Raw genomic sequence first — 24,233 nt, 5'->3', positions numbered from 1 at the left:
ATACCAGGCGTGGCTCAACGGAACCTCGCTCTAAGCCCATGGCTAGAGCACCCAAAGGTGGAAGGCGAGGAGAGTACCCACGAGGCTTGCGTAAGGCCACGGTGTTCCGAAATGTTGTCCCGAAGTCCTAGACTGTGGAAAGGAAGAGGAGTAGTCCTCTGGTGTAGTGACCAAGGATACAGTCGTGTGGTGAGGAAGTCCCAGAGGACCGTGGGATTTAGTGGTCGGGCATGTGGGCCTTGATCCAGTGGCAGTGTTGGCGAACACGGCCATGGGTAGAAAGGGGACTTGGTGGGGACCAGAAAAGGGATATTGGGGAAGGCCATTCCCCATGTCTATGGGTATCCTAAGGATGCTAAGGAGTAGATCTGGATGATCACTCATGGACGGATGGTCTAGTTTTTGAGAGACGGGACTGTGGTATAGGTGGTGTCAAACCACCAGTGTGACCAAGGTGAATGGGCATGGCCTTAGCGTAACGGGCTGATGTGTCGATGGTACCTTGGGGTGTCGGTCATGGGATTGGACATGTGGAGCACTTGGACCAAGTGCAAAGGTTGAGTGGCGGAGATGCCATTCCCGGGGCTAGCAAGCCCAAGTCGAAGATAAGACTTATGGAGGTTGTGAGTAAAACTCCTCCAAGTGGTCGGAGGTGTGGTTAAGTGACTAAAGTAGAATGGAAAAATTAGTCGCTTACAGAGTAATGATTGAAAACCTCTTCCTCCAACTAGAATAGTCATCCCTGTCATCCTCACGCTACAAAGTTTACAACATTTTAGTATCTAACTTACCGTCAGTAGAAGATTGGCCATTCTTCTTGTTCTGCTGCTTGTTGTAAGGAACCAACTCCCCGAGGTGTCGTAGGCTAAAGGATCCCCGAAAGCATGACCAAAATGACAAAGAGTTCATCAGATGGGACCGAGTTTGAGATCGAGTCCAAGACCGACTCTAAGACCGAGTTCGAGATAGAGTCAGGGATTGAGCCCGAGGCTGAATCGGAGATTGAGTTCAAGACCAAGTTTGAGACTGAGTTCGAGACAGAGTCCGAGATCTGAATTGGGTCCAAGACCGAGTCCGAGACCGAGTCCGAAATCGGGTCCGAAATCGAGTCCGAGACCGAGTCCAAAGTCGGGTCCGAGATCGAGTCCAAGATCGAGTCCGAGACCGAGTCCGAATACTAATACAAGTCAAGGGGTGAAAGCCCAAAGCGTTCGTCTCCCACGGGGGGGGGGGGGGGGGGGAGGGGGATTCAGGGGGTTCCCAAAATTTTATAAGGGTAGTGGGGTCTAGGAACCAGTCTTGAAAAAACTCTCCAGTGGTGCTTCCAAACTGACTGAGGTTTGAGATTGGGGCCGAGGGGCCTTAGGTGGGAGTGAGCATGGACTCGGGTGGTGCCGGAGAGGCCACCCAAGGAAGTGCTCAAGAGCAGCTCCCACTCCCGAAAGGGAAACTAACTGCAGTGCTCCCGGCTCATGTGGAGTGGTGCCCCACTTGAGTACCTTGTGGCTCATTGGTCCTCGCCCTCCCTAGGGGCTTGGACCTTCCCTTTGGGATGGAAGTGGGGGGGTAGAGGTACCCATACTGGGCCGTTAGTGTCGCGAATGTGACTTCGGGTATCGAAAGTTACCTGTCGGCTAGTCCTTTCGGATACTCTTACCTTACTGCCACGATGGCAGGAGGTCGGTATTACTGGTTCCCTTTATCAGCCCCTCTTGTTCAAGTGTTAGTTTACTGGGCTTAGCACTTGTACTTAGCCAGATGGACATAAGGTAGGAACTCCTATGTGTTTCTAGCTGAGCATACTCGGCCTGGCTCTTAATTCTCTTTTGCTCTGTCTTGCACTGGCTTGACAAAAACCCTCGCGTATTGAGATTGGTCCCTCAATATTGCTAAATGATAGCTTACCGTGTCTGCCAAACACCCTCGCTATCATGCCCTTTGTGTTAGTCTCATTTCGGTCCCAAATGCTATTTATGGAAAGTGTCCAGATTTGCTCATTTGGCATATCTACGGAATGTAGAGGTTGGCCTAAACACAATGGTGTTCGTCCCGTGTCCAAATTCACAATCTAGGGACATTCCATATTTAGTAAGTTTCGAGCTTGTCCCAGAGACTAACTCCTGATACTAAGGGAGGCTTGGGGTGAAAGCCCAAAGCGTGTGTTCCTCAAAGGGGGGGGGGCTATGGGGGGTTCCAAATGTATAATAGGGATAGTGGGTAGGTCGAGCATGGCCGACCAACCTGAGGCATAGTCTAGCTCCCGCTTGCGTGCCTGTCCTTGTTCTGCGTCCGGCTTGGGTCTAAGCCCAAGTTCCATTCCATGCTAGCTGGTGGAGTACCCATATCCTCACGTTAGGCCACCGGTATGCCGAAATAGCGCCAGACTCTATTTGGCTCCGTTTTGCGTGCTGGTCCTGGCATTGGGATGCTGGTTGCTCCAGGACTGTTCCAAGTCGCTCCGGGCTCCTGTCCCTTCGCTCCTTGGGCTATATGCTCGGGAGTTGCTCTATGGTCCGGTTCCATCACTCCTTGGTGTCACGCTTGGGAGTTTGGCACCGTTCCTTCGTTCAGTGGCCCAAGGCCCTGAACCTCGGGTTCCTATGGACACGTGGCACGGACAGGTGGTATGTGACACGTGGCATCTGTCACGTGGCACAAAGAGGGTTTAGGTTCTGCTTCGTGGTGTTATCCTATGGTAAATCACCATAGGATAAAGGGTCAAAACCACGTGCGCTACAGTTAGGCCACGGTGTTTCGCCCTGGCGTCCCGAAGCAAGTGTTGCACCCAAGACTTGGGATTTAGAGGGTCCTATGATCAAGTCTTGTTGTACCAAAGGATGTTAGGAACTTGGAGATTTGGTGTGCTTGGCTGCTTGTGCTTGCGGGGAGTGTAGCCGAACCTTAAGTCCAGTCTAACCCGGGGAGGGGGATTGAGAGAGATTTGGGAATCCGTGGATGGATGGCTAATGCTCCATTACTCGTGCAGTGAGTAGTTGAAACCAAGTAGGACCAAGTAGGAGTTGGTACAATAGGCGAAAACCTTGGTGAGGGAACTTAGCAAAAACCAATGCAGTGTTGGTCGGATAGATGAGGTAAGTTGGCAAATTGGAAAGGAAAAATTTGTGGCTTACACTTGTGCTTTAGCTATAGACAATCAACCTTGTAGTGTCCAAGCTCACCGCAACGATGACAACTTTGTCTATAATTCTTCACAAAGAACTTCTGCTTCTTTGACCCCTTTGCATCCAAAGTAGTCACTACAGACTTCAATTTGTGGTGCTTGTTCCCATCTTTGTGTCCATAGTGATCATCACGAAAATTTTCGACAGAAGAATTCCTCAAATGCTTGCGAGACTTGTGCTTGTCATTGTCAAGCTAATGAGCCACATCAAAAAGCTCCTCCAAACTCTTTGTAGGCTAAAAATGACACAAGTGTTGCCGCATGCTCTCACTATGAAGGCTATCAATGAAATAGGACTTGTTTTGATCTGGATCCTTTGTTGGAACACGGCTAATGAAGCGAGTAAGCTTCTCAATATAGTCCCCAAACATCATTTTCCCTTGCTGAAAATATCAAAGTTTTGTATGAGCATTCTCCACATTGTAGTAAGGGGTAAAACATAAATGAAAAGCAGCTTCAAACTCATCTATGGTTGACACTGGTGGTTTTTTATCCACAACATGAGATTCCTCAAGTCAATTCCACCACCAAAGACCTGCATCACGCAAAACCATTGGAATAACCACTAAAGCCTCTACATCAAGAGTTCCCTTAGTAGCCAAGAACTTCTTCATATTGGTTAGCTAAGCGAGACACTCGTGCATACCACCATCACTGGAAAAGGTTGGAATCTTGAGTTGATCTACCCAGGAAAGCTTATTTGGAGCGCTACCACGTCCAACCTTGAGTGCCTCAACAAGCCCATGCATGGTATCCATCATGCCATGCATATCGTCTTACATCTCTTGTTGATTTCGATTAAGGGCTCATAGCTTATAAACCACATCTTGAATGGTCCAAATCTCTGCAGCTCCGTCGGCACCATTGTCAGCACCATTATTGACAATAAGATTCTAGCGTTCAACTTGGTCAGCTATCGCAACCAACCTCCCTTTGATACTAATGTTATGATTTAGCACGAAAAGACAAAAATCTAGTCTTTGTAGACTACACTATGCCTCCCCTTGAAGTTCTTCACCACCCAACCACCCTCGAGCTACCTCAAAAGCTCCATTGCACCCCTGCTCCATTGTGAGCTCTAGAGTAGATTAAGTCCTTACCCTAACATGCTTTAATATACCCTTGAGCCTCCCTTTAACTAACGTTGACCATATGGTCAAAGCTGGTGCCTAACAATTCTTCCCCCCCAACAAAGTCCTTGTCACAAAGATGAGTTGTACCGGTGATCACCCTTTATGGGGAACCCTGCTCAACCTCCTGGTCCATCTTCCACAGCCGTATACATTAAGGAGGCATTGGGCCCATCACTTCGAGATAGTACACCTTTCAACTAGCTGACATAAAATACTAGATGAAGTTTTACCCCAGCTGGCAGCTGCACCTGATAAGCCACTTTACCAATGCACTCCAACACTTTATATGGACTAACATATCAATGGGAGAGTTTGTCACTCTTCCCTGTCTGTAAAGGCACCAAAGTGTTCCATCACTCACTTGATGGAAAGATCACTTGTACAAAGACAAGATCACCCACCTTATATTCTTGGAATTGGCAATGCTCATTAGTGAATTTCTCTACTCTATCATGGGTTACCTGTAAATTCCGTTTGCACATCACCAGAATCTCATTAAGTTTTGTGGCCAGATTAGTCACCTTAGAATTAAGCTTATCTTGAATGTCCTTCCTTAAATGCAATCCCAACTCCACCGCTATTTGGGGATGCCTTCCAAACATGGCAAAGTAAGGACTTAACTTAGTTCCACTGTGTTGGCTATTATTGTAAGTAAATTGCACCAATGGAAGATATAAATCCCTGCCTTTGTGTTCATGGCAAACAAGTGATGAAGTCCATAAAGATAGTACATCAATGGCTCTAAGGAATAGGTAAAGGTTGCAAAAGTCCCCCCAACTTCTCCCATGGCACCTTAACCCATTGATAGAGTTCACATGATTTATAATACTCAAGGATATCAACCTTCATATTCCTCCAATAAAAATTGCGCTTAATCAACTCATACGTCTTCTTCCCCCCAAAATGATTGGCCTCTAAATGATCATGATAGTGGAATAAAACTTGAGTAATTAACACATCCACCCATGGCAAATAGACACGGCTATTATAGTAAAAAATATCATTCACAAACAAGAAAGGGGTTTCCATCTGGTCTTGCAAAGAGGCCACCTTAACATCTTGAGCCTGAGCATGCTCAACTAACTGCTCAAACTCATTGACCACCTTACTCAAATGATGACAAAACCATGTTTGTAATGCCGTTATATGATGAACATGAGATAAAGCATTTGCTACCACATTTGATTTTCCCGGACGATACTCAATAGAAAACTCCCCAAACTCCATGAGTTTGACTATCCAACAAGCTTGTCTAGAGTTCAACTCCTTCTGTGTGAAAAGATACACAAGTGGTTCATGATCCGTCAACACTACAGACATTGCACTATAAAGGTAGTGTCGCCATGTTTGTAAAGCATGAATAATAAAGAGTAACTTTTGCTCATATGTGGAATAGCGTTGTGCCTCGGGATTCAAAGTTTGACTCTCATATGCAATAGGTTGTCCCTCTTGCATGAGAACTCCTCCTAATGCATAACCACTTGCATCGTATGTCACTTCGTAAGGTTTCGATGGATTAGCAATGGGAAGCACTGAAGCTTAGCGCAACAATCATTTCAGCACCATAAAACTCTCCTCTTGTGGCTTCTTCCACTCGAATGGACATTCTTGCATAACAACTGTGTCAAAAAGCTCTATTTCGTTAAAGTGGGATTTATTCAGTAAAATGGGACTAGGTACAAATTTTCAAGTATTTGAAAATGACGTGAAATTATATGTTTTTTGTCCAGGGGCTAGACATATCTGGGGCATGGTGACTAGCGCAGTGACTTTGTGTCCAGACTGAGTCCATCTGGTTGTATAATAAATCTCATTGTCAAGGTGAATAAGCCGAATCTGAAGCTAAAGAAGAGCGATGGCATGCACGCACACACTATTTGTTTGTTCATTGAGCGTGTGGTGAGCTTTCCAAGATGAACGTCATTCCTATTAGCTAGACATATAACTTAATGGTGAGAACATTTAGATATTATTCAATGTTATCTTTTTCTAACGAATCTAATTGTGAAGGTGTAGCAAGAGGCATTGCTAGTCTGGAGAAGTCATTTAACTCATTTGACCCTTAGTGTATTTTCATGAAACTAAATAACATTCATATTATTAAGGAATTTCTCTAGTACCTTTTTTTTACGACATAGAGGCTTGCATTTCTTTCAAAGGTGATTTAGTAAAAGGCCTGAGGGCACATGCCATTCTATTTCTCAGACCGGTATTAAGATATACTAGTGCAAAGGGCCACATGCCATCATGCCTCCTCTGATTCAGATTCGGATTGTTCACCTTGAAATAAAATACATTAGAAACTTAGTAAAGGAATATTAATGAATCTCACCTTGAACCCGGGTTATGAATGCTCTTGCTACATCTCTTGCATGGTCTGGCAAGGTGATGGTAGCACTCTGCTTCCGCATCCAACCATGCACAACATTATCCACCGATATGCTCATGCTGGGATCCCTTGGATTCAGCACCCATCTCTTTTCTAGGCAATCCTTCGTATATCCGAAACTTGGCTTGAACCACTCCACAGTTACATTGAAGGAGTTAGTTTCCGCGTCCTCCTCTGCATCAGTGATGCAGCGCCCCACCCATATCATTTGTTTTTTATTACTGGGTCTGACAAGCACGACCATTCCTTTGCAGACCTGTACTGGATTGAATGCTGAATCCGGCTTCTTGTTCCTCGGCCCACAATAATGATCCTCAACATCGTTATCTGTCACTGCATTTCCAGAGGACATTGTTCCGCTACTATCTAGTGCTCTGGGTTCTGGCCAAAAGGACTCTTCCAATTCTTCATATACAACCGGCCCATTTTGGATAGCAGATATAATCTTCTCCCAGTATTCGAGCAAAGGCTTGCACCTCTTAAAATAGAATTCTCCACCAAACACCAACCCCCTCTTCCAGAAGGCAATATGCTGTCTAATCCCGGCCACTATACTTTCCTGGTCTTTGAGTCCATTCGGGTGCATCGGCCGTGGGGAACCCTGAGGAATCATAGGTTCCCCAGTTATGGGATCTCTCTTGAAGAGTTCAATGCCATCCACTGGCAGCCACACTGTGTCCCATTCTCTCATCTTGTACCTCATCACTGGAGCACCGTCACGCATGCTGAAATGAAACTGAAGAGGCTTGGAGTGGCCAATCAGCGTTTCGGATCCATCCCTGATGTAGCCTCTTACAAACCCCTTAAAGTCTGGAACCTCTGTCACAAGTGCAGCTTCAACAGTGCCTTTGATGCAATTTTGGAATTCATCGTAGAGTTGTGGGAGGGTGAGGACATTGGATCGCCGGAGGGACTCTACCAGGTGACTGAACATGGCATCGATGTCTTCATGAGTGTGCCCAACCATGAGAAAGCCAAGTGTAACCGTTTCAAATATGCCTTTGGCAACAAGCATCGCCAAGTACGCGAAGACGTACATGTTTTTGTTCTCACTGCCAGCATTGTCTGTTTGGAGCAGAAGATGGGGTGGAAGGCCACATCGGCCGCAAGAACTTCCTTGAGATTCTGCTTCGTTTGGATGAGGCTGTGCATTCACCGGGCGACCAGCCTCGTCGGAATGGCATGAGGCCTCACGTGATAACCCTACAATCTGACGGCCAACATATTCACTGGGATGGCATGGGGCCCCACGCGATACTGCAAGCCTTTGCTCCTCCTCCAGCTGAACCCTGTATGGGGTTCGATCGACAAGGGCCTTATGCAAGGGTTGGCCGTTCAGCTCAGTCTGCGCACTTTGCAGAGACCTTAAGTGTTTTGCTAGGGACGCAATCATCATGTTTGCACCCCCGCCACCCCATAGAGGTACAAAGAAGTTCCCATAGTTCTGGGCACCATGCCCATGAGCGATTATGCCAAAAAGAGACACAGGCAGCTGCATGGATGAAGAGATTGCCTTGGGGGCAGGATTGAGTCGAGGTAAGCACGTCTTTTTCTGGTCCATTTTGTCGTGGATGATGCAGAGGTAAGAGTCAGGTCTCTCCATGGAGAGAATCCTGTTATGATAATATGCAGTCCTGCAGCTTCTCTGCTCGATGTTGTGGTCGAGCCGCCTTCTAACCAACGTCTCTCGCTCTTGAGCGCTGCAAGAATTCTTCGACAAAGCCATTTTGATAGCAGTGCACTCGTCACACTTTGAAAAGCTGGAGTACTTTCCTATACTCACATCTCTGAACCTGTTGCTCCACAATCTACTAAATCTAGATTGGCTCAGCTTCCTATAGCCATTACTCTGGAGTTCCTAATTCACATCTTCCAATATGGCCCCCTTGGTATACATGGAAGGGAGAACTCGTTGGGTGTCTCGTGTTCCATCTTCCAAGAGGCGGGTTTTATGTGGTTGCTGCTTGCTACATGTCTCGACAAACCTCTTGAAGATTGCCTCTCCATATACAACATGACCCCTGGTTTTGTGCGTACTGTCGTTCCCATGGACTGCCTGTTGAACCCTTTGTTCCTCGAACTCAGTTTTGATTCTGTAGAATGTGCTTCGAGGGACTCCATAAATGATTCTCCATGCCTTCATGCAGACCAAACCCCTCTGGAAGACCATGCCCCCCACCTGATGTTCTGAAGCATCAACAGATGACTATAATGCCTCATACACAAAATTGCGAGCTGCCTTCTAGGATAATGTCTTGTATCTTGCTCTCTCCTCTTCAATAGCATCCCAATCAACATGTTGACAGCACCTCCTCTTGCAACAAGCAACTATCAAGACCATTCGAACCTCCATCGCCATTTTCTGCCTTTTCGGTTCGTTGCTCAGATCCCTTTGGCTGCGCTATAGGAAGGTGTACTTTCTTTTCCCATGAAGAGATGTTCTGTCATCAGTTGTAGTGGTATTTGATTGTGAATCCTTCACATTCTCAAACACTAAATGCCTCAATTTCCACCGCACAATGCTTCCAATAGTCAGACTGTTTTCTTCTGTGTCAACAACCTCTAAAATCGCAACTCCAATATCATCCCAGCCCAATTCTTGATTAACCGCATCTCTTGGATCGACAACTGTGGCTAAGCCCTCAGCTACCACCTCCCCCTCGGGATTGTTTAGAAACACCTTTGCCTGAATCCATGTAGCACGGTTCTTAAGATCCACGGAGGGAACATGCGTCGCACTTGCGCTGTCCCCAACATCTGCTTTCTTCTACAGATTTTTCAAGGCAACAACAACATTTACCCCGACGACCATATCTCCTCGTTCAATAGCGACCACATTCCCATCGAAGACAGTCTCTACTAATACAGCAGCATTGCCTTCCCCAAGCCTTTGACAGTGTATAACAAAGTTCCGATCCATAGACACAAGGGTCCCTTTTGCAACTCTCTTCCCACCATTCAAAATGTAAACCTTTTCCCCAACCCTGAAGGCCATTCTGAAAGTGCAGAAAAGAAGTTAAGACCATACAAAAAATGATTGGAGAATGGCCTAAATCATAACATACCAAATAGCATGAGGCCACATGCCATCTTGATATACACACAGCTGCAAGCAAGTAAAAACATACATGACAATACGCTAGCCATGAAATTGCAAGGGCCCAAGATGGCATGTGGCCTCATGCCATTTCTAAATGTGGTCCTAAACCATTCCATGGTGAACATACCAGGAAGCACAAGTGCCGAATATCAAGAGGAAGCGGTAGCCACACCAAAGACAGTGCCGCTCGCAACACCGCAACTACTCGTAGCGCTGCTCGCAACATTGCAACTGCTCGTAGCACCGCTCGCACAAACTGCCACTCGCATAAACTGCCGCTCGCAATGGCGCTCGCAATGCCGCAACCGCTTGTAGACGCATAAACCACAGCTCACAACGCTGCTTACACAAGCAGCGCTCACTGCGCTCAGCAGAACCAAGAACACGGCGCACAAAAATGATAGACCTAGGAATGAGTTCGAGAATTCAAAAATAACACACGCTTGAACGTCACATCAAATCCTCTGACAAACCAGATCTTATGATTCCTCTGACAAATTTCAAACTGAGTAGCTTCTAGACTTTGCTGTCGGAGGTTGAACTTTGTCACATCATGTCCTTGCCTCAATCCAGCTGTGCCATGTCAGTGATTCGAACTTTGCCATGCCATGTCAGCGATCCGCACCAAGATTATTCGCCGTGTAAAGGAATAATTATGCTGTGTGTGTACGTCCATTTATGGCAATATAAGGCCACACGCCATTCAAAGAATAATGTTAGTCGAGCATTTTTTGGTGCATTTTTGGGTTCAAAATTGCATGAGCCCACACGCTATAAAGTTTACCTGTACCAAAAATAGAAACAGCTTTATTTACTTGGGAATTTAAGTGGTTGAACTTACATTCATTTGGTTGCTTAAAATTCAAAAATATTATAAACCTTTCTTTTTGCATTTTCAATGTTTTCAATTATGGTTTTTGATTTTCGCAGGACCAGCCTAGTAATCTATTTGCATCCCGTCATGTTTATAGCTAGCTTTCGTTTGTCCCCTTCGCTAGCCTGAGATACATCTGCTCGGCATCTGCCTCTTACAGCATTTGCCCAGAAAGGGCATCTTTCTTCACGCAGCATTTGCCACATGTTTAGGGTTAGGGTTTAGGGTTTAGCAATTCAGTAGCTTGATAAACATGCAAATACAGAACTTGATGCAAAATCCTTTGATATGTCACAATGCCCCTAGGACCATAAACACATTTCAATAGAGAGGGTCCTTTCATTTCATAACTCCTTACGTAGATCTTGGTGAAACCAGAGTTAGTAAAGTTGGTTTCTTGTGATCCCGCATCTGATTGTGATGTCCCTTTGCAGTGTCGATGGAAAGGTCAATGCACACCAAACTGTAGAATCTTGGAGCAAAATAACGGTCGGATCTATGGCAAATGCCCCTGAAACATTGTAAGGCTCGTGTGGTCTCATGTGGTGTCTGATCGAGATGCTTCTTTGCAGGGTCATCAAGAAGGACATTGTATACCATTCTGTAAAATCTAGTTGCGATCTAACGGTTGGATCTCCAGGAAACTCAAAACAATCTTGCGCGTGTCAGAATATTCTAGGAATATACTCCTATGTGCTCCTGAAAATGGCATGCGGCCCCACGCCATTCAAGAGATAACGCCAGATGACGCCGAGCATTTTTTGGTGCATTTTTTGGGATCAAAATTGCATGAGCCCACACGCTTGAACGTCACATCAAATCCTCTGACAATTTATTTAGCTGAACATCTGGCATTTTTGGAAATACAAGATGCTTTGGAATATCCAATCATGCATGGTATAAATATAGCGAGGGTATTAAATGATATCCCAATCATGATCTTTCTTTTGGATTTCGCGTGCATGCAATCCGAGGAATGATGACGTTGCGGATTTCTTTTGGATTTCACGCATGCGTGCGCCGATCCAGAAATTAATGGTGGCGCCCAAGTTCGAGGAATGATGACGTGGCGGGATTACCAACCGTCGTGACATTTCGCGCGTGTGAGGTTAGGTTTTGCATTTTGCTTCGTACTCGCGCTCGCATCGCGCTCCCACTTCTCTATAGGTTTCTCGTGTGCATCGGCGTCCACTCGCGCTTGCATCACACTCGCGCTCGCATCGCACTTGCATCGCGCTCGTGTGCATCGGCGTCCACTTCAAGACACACCCAGTTTGTAACTTCGCCGCCAACTCTGCCGCCCACTCCGCCACCCACACGCAGCCCACTTGGCGTCCCGGGAGATTTCAGCGCCACTCTCCAACTGTAAGTGGCAGAGTAGCCTTGCTGCTACGATCCGCTGCACACACAGTGCACATTCGCCAGCGAGTCCGGTTGTCACGCCTCCATTCGGCTTCAAATGGTAAGTCTTTTAGGCCAAGTAGAAAATGGCATGAGGCCATATGCCATTCAGTAGCAACATTGGCATGCACCGATTGGGCTCTCGAGTGCAGTCCGGTTACAGATGGCGTGTAGCCTCACGCCATCTTAGGATGCAGCCTCAAGACATCTGATGCAGTGGTGAATGGCGTGTGGCCTTACGTTATTTCCAGCTACTAGCTTTTCATCTGTCAGCTCTAATTGTTGTGCATTTCTGAACAGGTGAGGAATTGCGTTCTTCTTCCAGCCACTGTCAATGTGGATGCAGAGAAGGGGGAGGAGCTCACCAGTTGGACTTTCAGGATGGAAGGCGAGGATCTGAGGCTGTACAACACAGATGGTGGGAGAAAAGAATGCATGGGGATCCTCATCCAAGTGACAGACACTCCATGCAGTTCCATGCAAGAATATGGACTGGCACTTGTGGTAGAGACAACGTCTGCCTTCAAGATCCACCTTGCACATCCTAGCGGCTTCCCGGAGGGGGGCAGCGGCTATGAGGAATTCCTAGAGGGAGCTAGGGAGAGGTTGTCCAGGAGGCCCACAATTTCAAAGACGCTGCGGGTCTATGAAGATCACATAGAATCCACGGACCTCACCTACGGCGATGTTCAAAAACTATATTCCAACATTGAGCCGTTGAGAGTGCCTCCAGTTTGTGAAGCGAAGGGGAAGGGGGTCGATCTGGAAACTACCCCGAAGCATCTCATCTCGTCGTCTTCAAAGGGTGCAAGAACGTGCAAAAACCATGTTAAGACAGTCGGGTGAGGATACGGTCCTAGGTCACGCACTAAAACAGGCTATGGATGTCTTGTATTTTGAGATGGAGACTCGGCCAAATGATTTTCCCAAGATGGTCCTGGAAGAACAAGCCATCCAGCCTGAGCAGCCTATGGAAGAAATGCAGGAGGGGGATGAAGAGAAAGATAATGAGCAGGAAGAGCAGAAGGACGAAGAGGAGGACAAAGAAGAGGAGGACGAAGAAGAGGAGGACGAAGAAGAGGAGGACGAAGAGGACTTGGATGGTCCTCACAATGGTGACGATCACAATAACGACGACGACGATGATGACGACGATGGCCAGCCTGAGGTGGCCAAAGAGCAGCGGAGGAAGGTCATACAAGACAAACCATCAGGTAAATAATAGTACATCCATTCCTAACCTTTTACCATTTCTAACATTGTCCATGTAGGTCGCAGAGCAAATGGTAAGTAGAGATTATTCAGTTGAATTTACAAACTCTAGCCTTTAGTGTCGAGGAAGGATAGTGCCAAGCAAGGGTCGAAACGTATGTCCAATCCTTCAGAATTAGCAGTGCGCCCAAGTGATATCCGTCCTAGTTCCTCAATAGCAGTTGATGGTAAATACAGTATAGTCGATTCAATGTGCTAATGAGTTTGTTTTTAGTAGCACGGGAGGATACCATCTCAATCGAAGGGAGATATTTGGACATGCATATGGATCCGCCAGTGGACTCTACTTGCCTGCAAGAGTCATCAGAGCTAGTGGAGGCTACTATCCATATCAACGCCAAGCAAGCTGACCACGCTCCACTTGATGCTGCCCATACCACTGAGTCAATCTTGTCCACGTATCCAACTGACGGTGACCAGGCGCCATTGGACCCGCATGAGGCCGCCCCAGCCGCTGAGCCGGTCGTATCCTCATTTCCAACGGACTCAACGTGTGCCCAATCGTCTGACTACGCGCCGTTGGAACCTCCCTACACCGCCCCTGCTGCCTGTTCGGTCATGTCCACTTTGCCAACAGAGGCACTAGCTGAAATGGCGTGTGATCACACGCCATCGGAACCACCCCATGCCACTGTTGAGCCAGTTGTACCAGAGTCTACAGCTGAAATGGCATGTGCCCACACGCCATCGGATGCGATTGACCCCACATTGCAGAGGAGAGTATTTCCGCCCTTCACGTTTCCTCGACCAAAACCCTCTCAACGACCATCGGGAGCACCATTCGCTAATATTGTAGATGGTAAAATTGACTTGTACCATTTTTTATGCTGACGCATTTCATTTCAGAGTCACGGCGAAGGTACTGTATCATTTTTGATCTGAACGGTGTCCTTTTCTCAAATGAGCGTGGCTCGTCCTCAAATGTCATTGCACCCTCCAAAGCCTGCGGTCGCAAGTTGGTCAAAAGAGACAGATTCACATTAATCACATGGGAGAAACTGCGGGATCTAATAATGACCATGCGACACTTAAAACAGAGGGCCGGGTTCAATTTGCAATTGGGAGTTTGGACATCCATGATGCGCCACAATGCATTAACGTTGCTACAGATGATGCACGATCAGACGCGAGTAATATTACCATTTGACTTTCTCCTAACGCAGGAGGATTGCTTGACTATGGTCCATGTAAGGGGTAGCAAGCCCATCTTCGTCAAGCCAGAGGCTGTAGTGATGAACCGGACTGCTAGGTCAAGTGAAATCCTCATCATCGATGACTCGCCGATTAAAACTGCAGCGAACACGCACACATATGCAGTGCACCCCATCTCTTGCAGTATGGAAACTAGGGAGAAGAAACCGTATGTTCTGGGGGATCTTGCAAAATGGCTTGGAGCGATGGTGATAGAGAACCGGCCAGTCCAGGAGGTGGCTGCAGAAATCAACCAAATGGCAGATGGAACGGTATATCAGAAGCCATTTGATCGGACAGACACCAGTCATCATTTATGGCATGTATATTATCTAGCCAAGCACTATCCGCATCTCCATAATCTGCTCAACCAGATGGGTTCTTCGACCACTGAACATGAGCGTGGACGTATTAGAGAAGAGATGGCATTACTATTGGGTTTAAATCCTGATAGTGTGGAGAGTGATGAAATTCCAAGATTATTGTATAGGCGTTGGAGGCAAAAAATAACAGTCTGAGATGGCATGTATTTATTTAAAAATGTAACTTATTATGGCATGGGGTTCCATGCCATTGTATTAATATTAAAAGACAATTCTTTGAGAGGATTTGCATTATACTAGAAGTGTTACAGCATGTTATTGGAAGTCTACGAAGTTGTTTTATTAATAAGGGGAAAGTAAAGATTTAATGGGGACTTGGGCTCCACCTAGACTTGGAGCAACTGAGCCAATATTAAAAGGATGGAAAGAAATTGGACGACGATGACAAGGAGAAGAGAGAGGTGAAGCAGTGGCAGGGGGAGGAGAAGTGATTGAGTAGACATTTCCTTGTTTAAAATAAAATGGCATGTGCCTCAATGCAATTGAATTTTGTTATATTATATACTATATAAAGGTTTGGAAACCTTATTTTACAAGTGGGATAATGACAATTCCCACTTTAACGAAATAGAGCTTGTTGTGAATATTCAGACACGAGGACTGAAAAGCGCACTGGTGACACGTCGAAGAAGGACAAACAGACAAGCAATAGGAAAAAAGGAGGTACAAATTATATTTGCAATGGCGTGTGGTCTCATGCCATTCCTTGCAGGAGACACTTCTTCAAAGGCAAAACAGACAAGCACCAGCCAAGCTCAAACTGATAGTGGTCATAAAAAGCGAAAGCACGTTGGACAGTCGTCGGGATTAGAGGCGTTTGATTCGAAAAGGAAGAAGGGCAACAAAAAGATGATAGGTAATTCCTCGCGGTTATGGCATGTGTGCTCATGCCATTCATTGCAGATCAAGGGCTGAGTGAAAGCAGCTAGTCACCACCTCCTGACTCAGATTCCTATGGCGGACTCCCCTTCCCCAATCTCAATGGAGAGGTACAATGGATAAGGGATGCTTTTCAAGTCAGGGCCACGTTTTTCTCATCTCGTCGTCTTCGAAGGGTGCAAGAACGTGCAGAAACCATGTTAAGACAGTCGGGTGAGGATACGGTCCTAGGTCACGCACTAAAACAGGCTATGGATGTCTTGTATTTTGAGATGGAGACTCGGCCAGATGATTTTCCCAAGATGGTCCTGGAAGAACAAGCCATCCAGCCTGAGCAGCCTATGGAAGAAATGCAGGAGGGGGATGAGGAGCCAGAGAAAGATAATGAGCAGGAAGAGCAGAAGGACAAAGAGGAGGACAAAGAAGAGGAGGACGAAGAGGACTTGGATGGTCCTCACAATGGTGACGATCACAATAACGACGACGACGATGGCCAGCCTGAGGTGGCCAAAGAGCAGCGGAGGAAGGTCATACAAGACAAACCATCAGGTAAATAATAGTACATCCATTCCTAACGTTTACCATTTCTAACATTGTCCATGTAGGTTGCAAAGCAAATGATAAGTAGAGATTATTCAGTTGAATTAAGATACAAACTCTAGCCTTTAGTGTCGAGGAAGGATAGTGCCAAGCAAGGGTCGAAACGTATGTCCAATCCTTCAGAATCAGCAGTGCGCCCAAGTGATATCCGTCCTAGTTCCTCAATAGCAGTTGATGGTAAATACAGTATAGTCGATTCAATGTGCTAATGAGTTTGTTTTTAGTAGTCAGTAGGGAGGATACCATCTCAATCGAAGGGAGATATTTGGACATGCATATGGATCTGCCAGTGGACTCTACTTGCCTGCAAGAGTCATCAGAGCTAGTGGAGGCTACTATCCATATCAACGCCAAGCAAGCTGACCACGCTCCACTTGATGCTGCCCATACCACTGAGTCAATCTTGTCCACGTATCCAACTGATAGTGACCAGGCGCCATTGGACCCGCATGAGGCCGCCCCAGCCGCCAAGCCGGTCGTATCCTCATTTCCAACGGACTCAACATGTGCCCAATCGTCTGACTACGCGCCGTTGGAACCTCCCTACACCGCCCCTGCTGCCTGTTCAATCATGTCCACTTTGCCAACGGAGGCACCAGCTGAAATGGCGTGTGATCACACGCCATCGGAACCACCCCATGCCACTGTTGAGCCAAAGTCTACAGCTGAAATGGCATGTGCCCACATGCCATCGGATGCGATTGACCCCACATTGCAAAGGAGAGTATTTCCGCCCTTCACATTTCCTCGACCAAAACTCTCTCAACGACCATCAGGAGCACCATTCGCTAATATTGTAGATGGTAAAATTGACTTGTACCATTTTTTATGCTGACGCATTTCATTTCAGAGTCACGGCGAAGGTACTGTATCGTTTTTTATCTGAACGGTGTCCTTTTCTCAAATGAGCGTGGCTCGTCCTCGAATGTCACTGCACCCTCCAAAGCCTGTGGTCGCAAGTTGGTCAAAAGAGACAGATTCACATTAATCACACGGGAGAAACTGCGGGATCTAATAATGACCATGCGACAACACTTAAAACAGAGGGCCGGGTTCAATTTGCAATTGGGAGTTTGGACATCCATGATGCGCCACAATGCATTAACGTTGCTACAGATGATGCACGATCAGACACGAGTAATATTACCATTTGACTTTCTCCTAACGCAGGAGGATTGCTTGACTATGGTCCATGTGAGGGGTAGCAAGCCCATCTTCGTCAAGCCAGAGGCTGTAGTGATGAACCGGACTGCTAGGTCAAGTGAAATCCTCATCATCGATGACTCGCCGATTAAAACTGCAGCGAACACGCACACATATGCAGTGCACCCCATCTCTTGCAGTATGGAAACTAGGGAGAAGAAACCGTATGTTCTGGGGGACCTTGCAAAACGGCTTGGAGTGATGGTGATAGAGAACCGGCCAATCCAGGAAGTGGCTGCAGAAATCAACTAAATGGCAGATGGAACGATATATCAGAAGCCATTTGATCGGACAAACACCAGTCATCATTTATGGCATGTATATTGTCTAGCCAAGCACTATCCACATCTCCATAATCTGCTCAACCGGATGGGTTCTTCGACCACTGAACATGAGCGTGGACATATTAGAGAAGAGATGGCATTATTATTTGGTTTAAATCCTGATAGTGTGGAGAGTGATGAAATTCCAAGATTATTGTATAGGCGTTGGAGGCAAAAAATAACAGTCTGAGATGGCATGTATTTATTTAAAAATGTAACTTATTATGGCATGGGGTTCCATTCCATTGTATTAATATTAAAAGACAATTCTTTGAGAGGATTTGCATTATACTAGAAGTGTTATAACATGTTATTGGAAGTCTACGAAGTTGTTTTATTAATAAGGGGAAAGTAAAGATTGAATGGGGACTTGAGCTCCACCTAGACTCGGAGCAACTGAGCCAATATTAAAAGGATGGAAAGAAATTGGACGACGATGACAAGGAGAAGAGAGAGGTGAAGCAGTGGCAGGGGGAGGAGAAGTGATTGAGTAGACATTTCCTTGTTTAAAATAAAATGGCATATGCCTCAATGCAGTTGAATTTTGTTATATTTATATACTATATAAAGGTTTGGAAACCTTATTTTACAAGTGGGATAATGACAATTCCCACTTTAACGAAATAGAGCTTGATTCTAGATAAATATGCTAAACAATTTATAAAATGCAACATAAAGAACATAAAGTATCATTGATTGGTAAACAAAATATTTACGAATGTATCACCTAAAGGAAATAACATCTAACCTATCAAAATCAACTGTAACAATAATTAGTAGAATAGAATGAATGTTGTGAAGCAAATAAACATTTATTCATACTATCATATTAGTTAATCTGAATAGATCCCAATCAACCAATACTAAGGAATTCAAGGTGTGTAATTAAGTGCCAGCAACATCCTAGTGATATATCAAACCCAATAGACTAATCCAGAACAAACCACAAAAAAATTATGGTAATGCAAAAAGCCATAAGCTATCAAAGAGAATAACTAACTATCATAAAAGATCATCAATCATCCAATCAATAAACAAATTCATAATCACCGTCGAAGAAAGAATTCATCATTCCGAAGAATGGTAAATCATTTTATATCAACAATAATCAAGAAAAACCTTTAACAAGGATAATCAATATCCTACATGATAATCAATTATCACCAATGATTGTTAGATGTAAATACTAACTTCAATATCGAAGTTAATGAGCCAAAATGACTTCTTCATCAACTTTTAACAAATGGAATAATGATTATAAAACTCAAAAAACCAAAAGTTTGAAAAATCCTATAGCCAAATCTCATATAAACTAACTTCAATGCAAAAAAAAAAATCATGGTACAACCCATAAAATTCTCCTCAACACATCCATAAGCTAAACTTTATAATGCTAAAACTAATAAAGAGCATGTCTACATCAGTTCAAAATCTAAGCATAATGAAGTTATACTCAACAAGTGATCATCAAATCAGTCCTCCACAAATCCATCTTCTATAGCAAGACATAACTCACTTTATAACAAACACAGAAAGAATTATTAATAATCGACATATCCCAACTCAAATTTAATAAGGATTTAAATATTCTAATATCAATTACTAATTGTTCCTCTCATAAAGTTAATATAGTCTACGACGAAATGATGTTTCAAGAAAAAGCTAAAGCTCAACCCCTACTAACAATCTCGTCTAGAACACAACTAATTCAACTTGCTACTTAGCTCGTTTGAATGTCAATACAATTACTAACTAGCAAATGCATGAATGCTAACAATATAAAGCTATAGCCAAATCATCAATACTAACCCTATCAAAATGAATGGAACTCATTATTAACCGTATAAAAAGACATTGCATTTCATTCAAATTTTAACATTAACAATATCAATGATAAGGCTTACTTCAATGCCATTAACACCAAAACAAAGCTAAAAGAAAGAAAAAGTGAATCACCACTCAAAGCTCTTTAACAACCAAACTAACCAAAGTCGAAAATACCTTACTCAATATCTGAAACTTAAATTTTCAATAATACTCAGCTACAGATAACACATCATCAAAGAATGAATCACCAAATCCAAGACTTAATGAAATCCAGCATTATGGACTAAATACAACCAAATGACATCAATAGAAACGGAATCAACATGCTAATGATCCTCCATAACACCATCTAGTAAAGCAAGTCTATCACTATTAAAGTATCATTGAGTGAAGTAAGTGTCAGCAATCCAAGATGAAGTCTACAAGCAATTACTAGTCGCAAAGCAACTAACAACTATTCTTCAACTTATATTTACAAGACTCAAACACTAAATTTGAGTCATTGAGTTATATACTTGTCCAACAAGAAGGTAACACCCCAAGTACATGAACAAGCATGAACTAAATGACCACTCGAATCTAACTTAACCACAATAACTCACTAATGTATATAGCTAATAGTTCTGAGTGTGCCTTGAAAAGGCTAGCTATGCATAATTAACACTTAGCCGAAACTAAAGTAAAGACCATGAGATGAACTCATATTGGTACACAACCTCTTCATAGACAAAGCTATAATATGGGTACTAACATCTAAACCTCAAACAACTAAGTTGGACATTACCATCTTTAACTAAAGTGCAAAGTTATTAAGACTAAGTCAAAATCAATGAGAGCTCACTACCCTCATAAAATTTAATAAAATGTAAGATGTAACCTACCATCAAGCAAAACACTATAGAAGAAAGGCACAAAAGCCACCTTTCTTAAAAAAGTGCAATGGCCACTTTTCTATACCAACTCTAAACTTTATTCAACTCAATTGTCTTAGCCCTAACAGGTAACATCCCTTTTGGGCTACATCATACAAACTATATGCTAAGGTCTAAGCTAACCAAAGTCAACCCCAACCTTTTCACTAGTTTGTATTAGCTTACGAAAACGGAATGGTTTTTAGGCAAGTAATTAATAAATTAACCATTGGAATAGTCTAAGAAAATTTGTCAAAAAATTTTTATCCTAAAGAAAGAATGACTCTTAGTTTAAAGGTACAAACTTTCAAAACTTAACCAACTTTCTTTTACCAATAACTTCACAAAGGTTCACTTCAACATGAATTCTTATGATCTAACAGTATGCTTAAGCATTGAACATTATGTTTATATTTTCAATATCCAACACCAACATCTACAAAATGCAAATGAATACCCAAGACTCGATCACAAAGACCATATCTTTAGATATCCACATTGCATAACACTCTTTTTTAATCATCTTCAAGATCCAATGTGAAGCTAAAACACTAACAAGAATTGACATGAAAAATCAAGTTCTAAGGAAAAATTCTTTATCACTCAAAATAACAATGTTACTTCCACTAGCACAAGTGCTAGCCAAGCTAATGCCTCAACTACACACCTTTTCCATCCAACAATCCACTCTAAGTGTTAATAAAACAACTAACAAACTATAGCAAAGGAATGTTATAACCCTTTTCAACACCTCAATACGCAAACTCTCAAGGAAACAAAGTACCAACTTAAGTTTAGCATAATGAAATTACCATTGAAAATCTAGTCAAAGCTACTTCAATTCTACTACTTACAAATAGACCAGCTTCACTACCAAACACTTTGGGGTTTATCATTGTTTGACCAAGCAACTTCGTAAATATATTGCTCATGACCATATGGATATGATATAAGTATTATAATGATTTGATCATTAATTAAGTAACACCATGAGCAATGCCTTGTTACTACTATAAAGGCTTACATGAATATCAAGTGCCAACTTGATTCGACAAAATGCAACATAAATGCCACAACCCACCAATAAAGATTTACAACACTTAACACCACTAACTTTTATTCACAACACAAAAAAACTCATGCCATGCTCTTTCTGACCAAACTCAAAACTAATCCATCACCAAACTACTCAAAGAGCAATAGCAAGGTTCCCTATAAAAGAAAGTCTAAATAGCAAGTCTAAACAAAATGGTTTTGTGCTTAAGCACTATCCATCCATGACTTGTTATTTGTAAAACCATGTGACATGTGGCATATAGAGGGTTTAGGTTCTACTTCGTGCTTATCCTATGGTAAATTACTATAGGATAAAAGGTTAATACCACATGTGCTACATCGTGTTCACATCATACAATCAAGAGTCCCGACCTTAATATATGTTAATTATGATGTTATGTGTCCAGAGGACAATGGTGTAAAACTTAAGTTTCAGGGCCTTGGGCCACTAAATGAAGGAACGGTGCTAAACTCCCAAGTATGGAGCTAAGGAGCAATGGCACTGGAGCACAAAATGACTCCCCAGCATACAGCCTAAGGAGTGAAGGGACAAGAGCACGGAATGACTTGAATCAGTCCTAGAGCAACCAGCATCCCAATGCCAGGACTAGCATGCAAAATAGAGTTAAACGGAGTCTGGCGTTATTTCGACATACCAATGGCCTAACGCAAAGATATGGGTACCCCACCAGCTAGCATGGAGTGGAACTTGGGCTTAAACTTAAGCCAAACACAGAACAAAGATAAGCACTCAAGCGAAAGCTAAATTATGCCTCAAGTTGGTCAGCCATGCTCGACTTACCCACTATCCCTACTATACATTTGGAACCCCCTATATGCTGCCCCCCCCCCCTAAGGAACACATGCTTTGGGCTTTCACCCAAAGCCTCCCTTAGTAGTCTCTAGATTATCTATCCATACCTAAGAAATATAACCAAGTGAAAGCCCAAATAATATATTAATATATATATATAATATATATTTAATCTATATTTAAATCTTGTTTTTTATTATTCAAAATATTAATAATTTATATTTTTTGAAACAATTATCAAGTATATTCTCTTTTTTAGAATATAGAAGGAACTTAAAAAGGAACCTCCTAATATTGTTCTGTTTCTTTTTTGAAAGCTAGTGTTGTGTTGATGCTAAGTTTTGACTTTAAGGATTGTATAGTCCATTGCTTGTCTCTATAATGGATAAATGCTACTTGCAAAGTGATATCAATATATGATTGGAATTCACGGACACACACCTAGAAATTGCACATCAACTAAAAATGCTCTACAGTATAGGAAATAAAGTGATTACTAACATGATAAAAAACTATGTCCAATTAAAGATTAGAGTATCAATTTTCTGAGAATAGATTTACTCTCAGCTCATGTCTATACTTTTGCCTTTGCATTTGTTTTGAAGTTCCAACAATTACCTTTGACAGATTGCCTTGGATCAATCCACTTGTGTTTCCTTCAGGTTGTCGTCTTATCCTTGGACAAGTTAGTGGCATCCCAATGCAGTGTGTAATGTGGATACATTCCTTTGATCCAAGGATATATAGAGGAAGTACTTAGGGTTTGATGAGTGTTCTCAACGCCTAGCTGATCAATGCATGAGATGCACCTCTGTGATGATATCCCAGATCCAAACTTGTGTCCTGGACAATTGTACTCGTCCGTGATGTACCACTGAGCAACTTGGTTGCTGGCTTCCACCACAGTATCACTCTCCTTGGCCTAAGAGCAATCGAAAACACAAGAAGAAAATGATTGGAGAAGATGTTGTTTGCGTTTGAATCTCTGCGATCTCAGGCCCTGGGACCAGTAAAAATCTCGGGCTCTCGATCTCAGGCTCTTGATCTCGGGCCCTTGAATCTTAGGACCAGTAAAAAAGCTGAACTTTGTGCCTTGTGTCCTGTTTTCTGGCTTTGTTCAGCTGATGCCATGAAGTCTTCCTCTCAGCAGACAAGGATCCAGCCTGTCTTGCAAGTGCTCTCAACAACTAGTCCGCAACACAACTCGTCAACTTGCTCCACCACTTCAAGGACATCTTTGCATGGGACTATTCACAGGTTGAAGGAGTCCCAGACAACATGATCATGAGATCACACTCAAAGAGGGCGTTCGTGACAAGATTCAAGTGCAAATCTAAGGCCGAATTGAAACACTTCCTTTCTGTGGACTTCATCTATCTAGTGGACTACACAGAGTGGCTCTCCTCCAGTCATCATCCAATGGTTAGCTTCGTGCCCTCCATCATCGACAACTTGGTTGCTCTACTCTGGCTATGCGGGCTACATTAGCTACTCATTGCTCCAGGGCACAAAGATAAAACCACTTTCCAGACTCCATGGGGAAACTTTTCTTACAATGTTCTCTCTTTTGGACTTTGCAACACCTATGCAACTTCCTAGCACATGCTTTCCAACAATGCTCTCTGGGTCTACTGGATGATTTGTGCACGGCTTCCACATTGTTTCCAGAGCTTCTGACAATGCTCCCCATACTAAT

General features: G+C 43.7%; 1 pseudogene; it reads left to right on the top strand.

The window, feature by feature from the left end:
- Positions 1-24,233, top strand: part of LOC9636787 — a 38,850-nt pseudogene that overhangs the window by 12,211 nt on the left and 2,406 nt on the right.

Source organism: Selaginella moellendorffii, unplaced genomic scaffold (assembly GCF_000143415.4).
Source record: "Selaginella moellendorffii unplaced genomic scaffold, v1.0 SELMOscaffold_20, whole genome shotgun sequence".
NCBI classification, from domain to species: Eukaryota; Viridiplantae; Streptophyta; class Lycopodiopsida; order Selaginellales; family Selaginellaceae; genus Selaginella; species Selaginella moellendorffii.
This window is presented reverse-complemented; position numbering and strand designations above follow the sequence as displayed.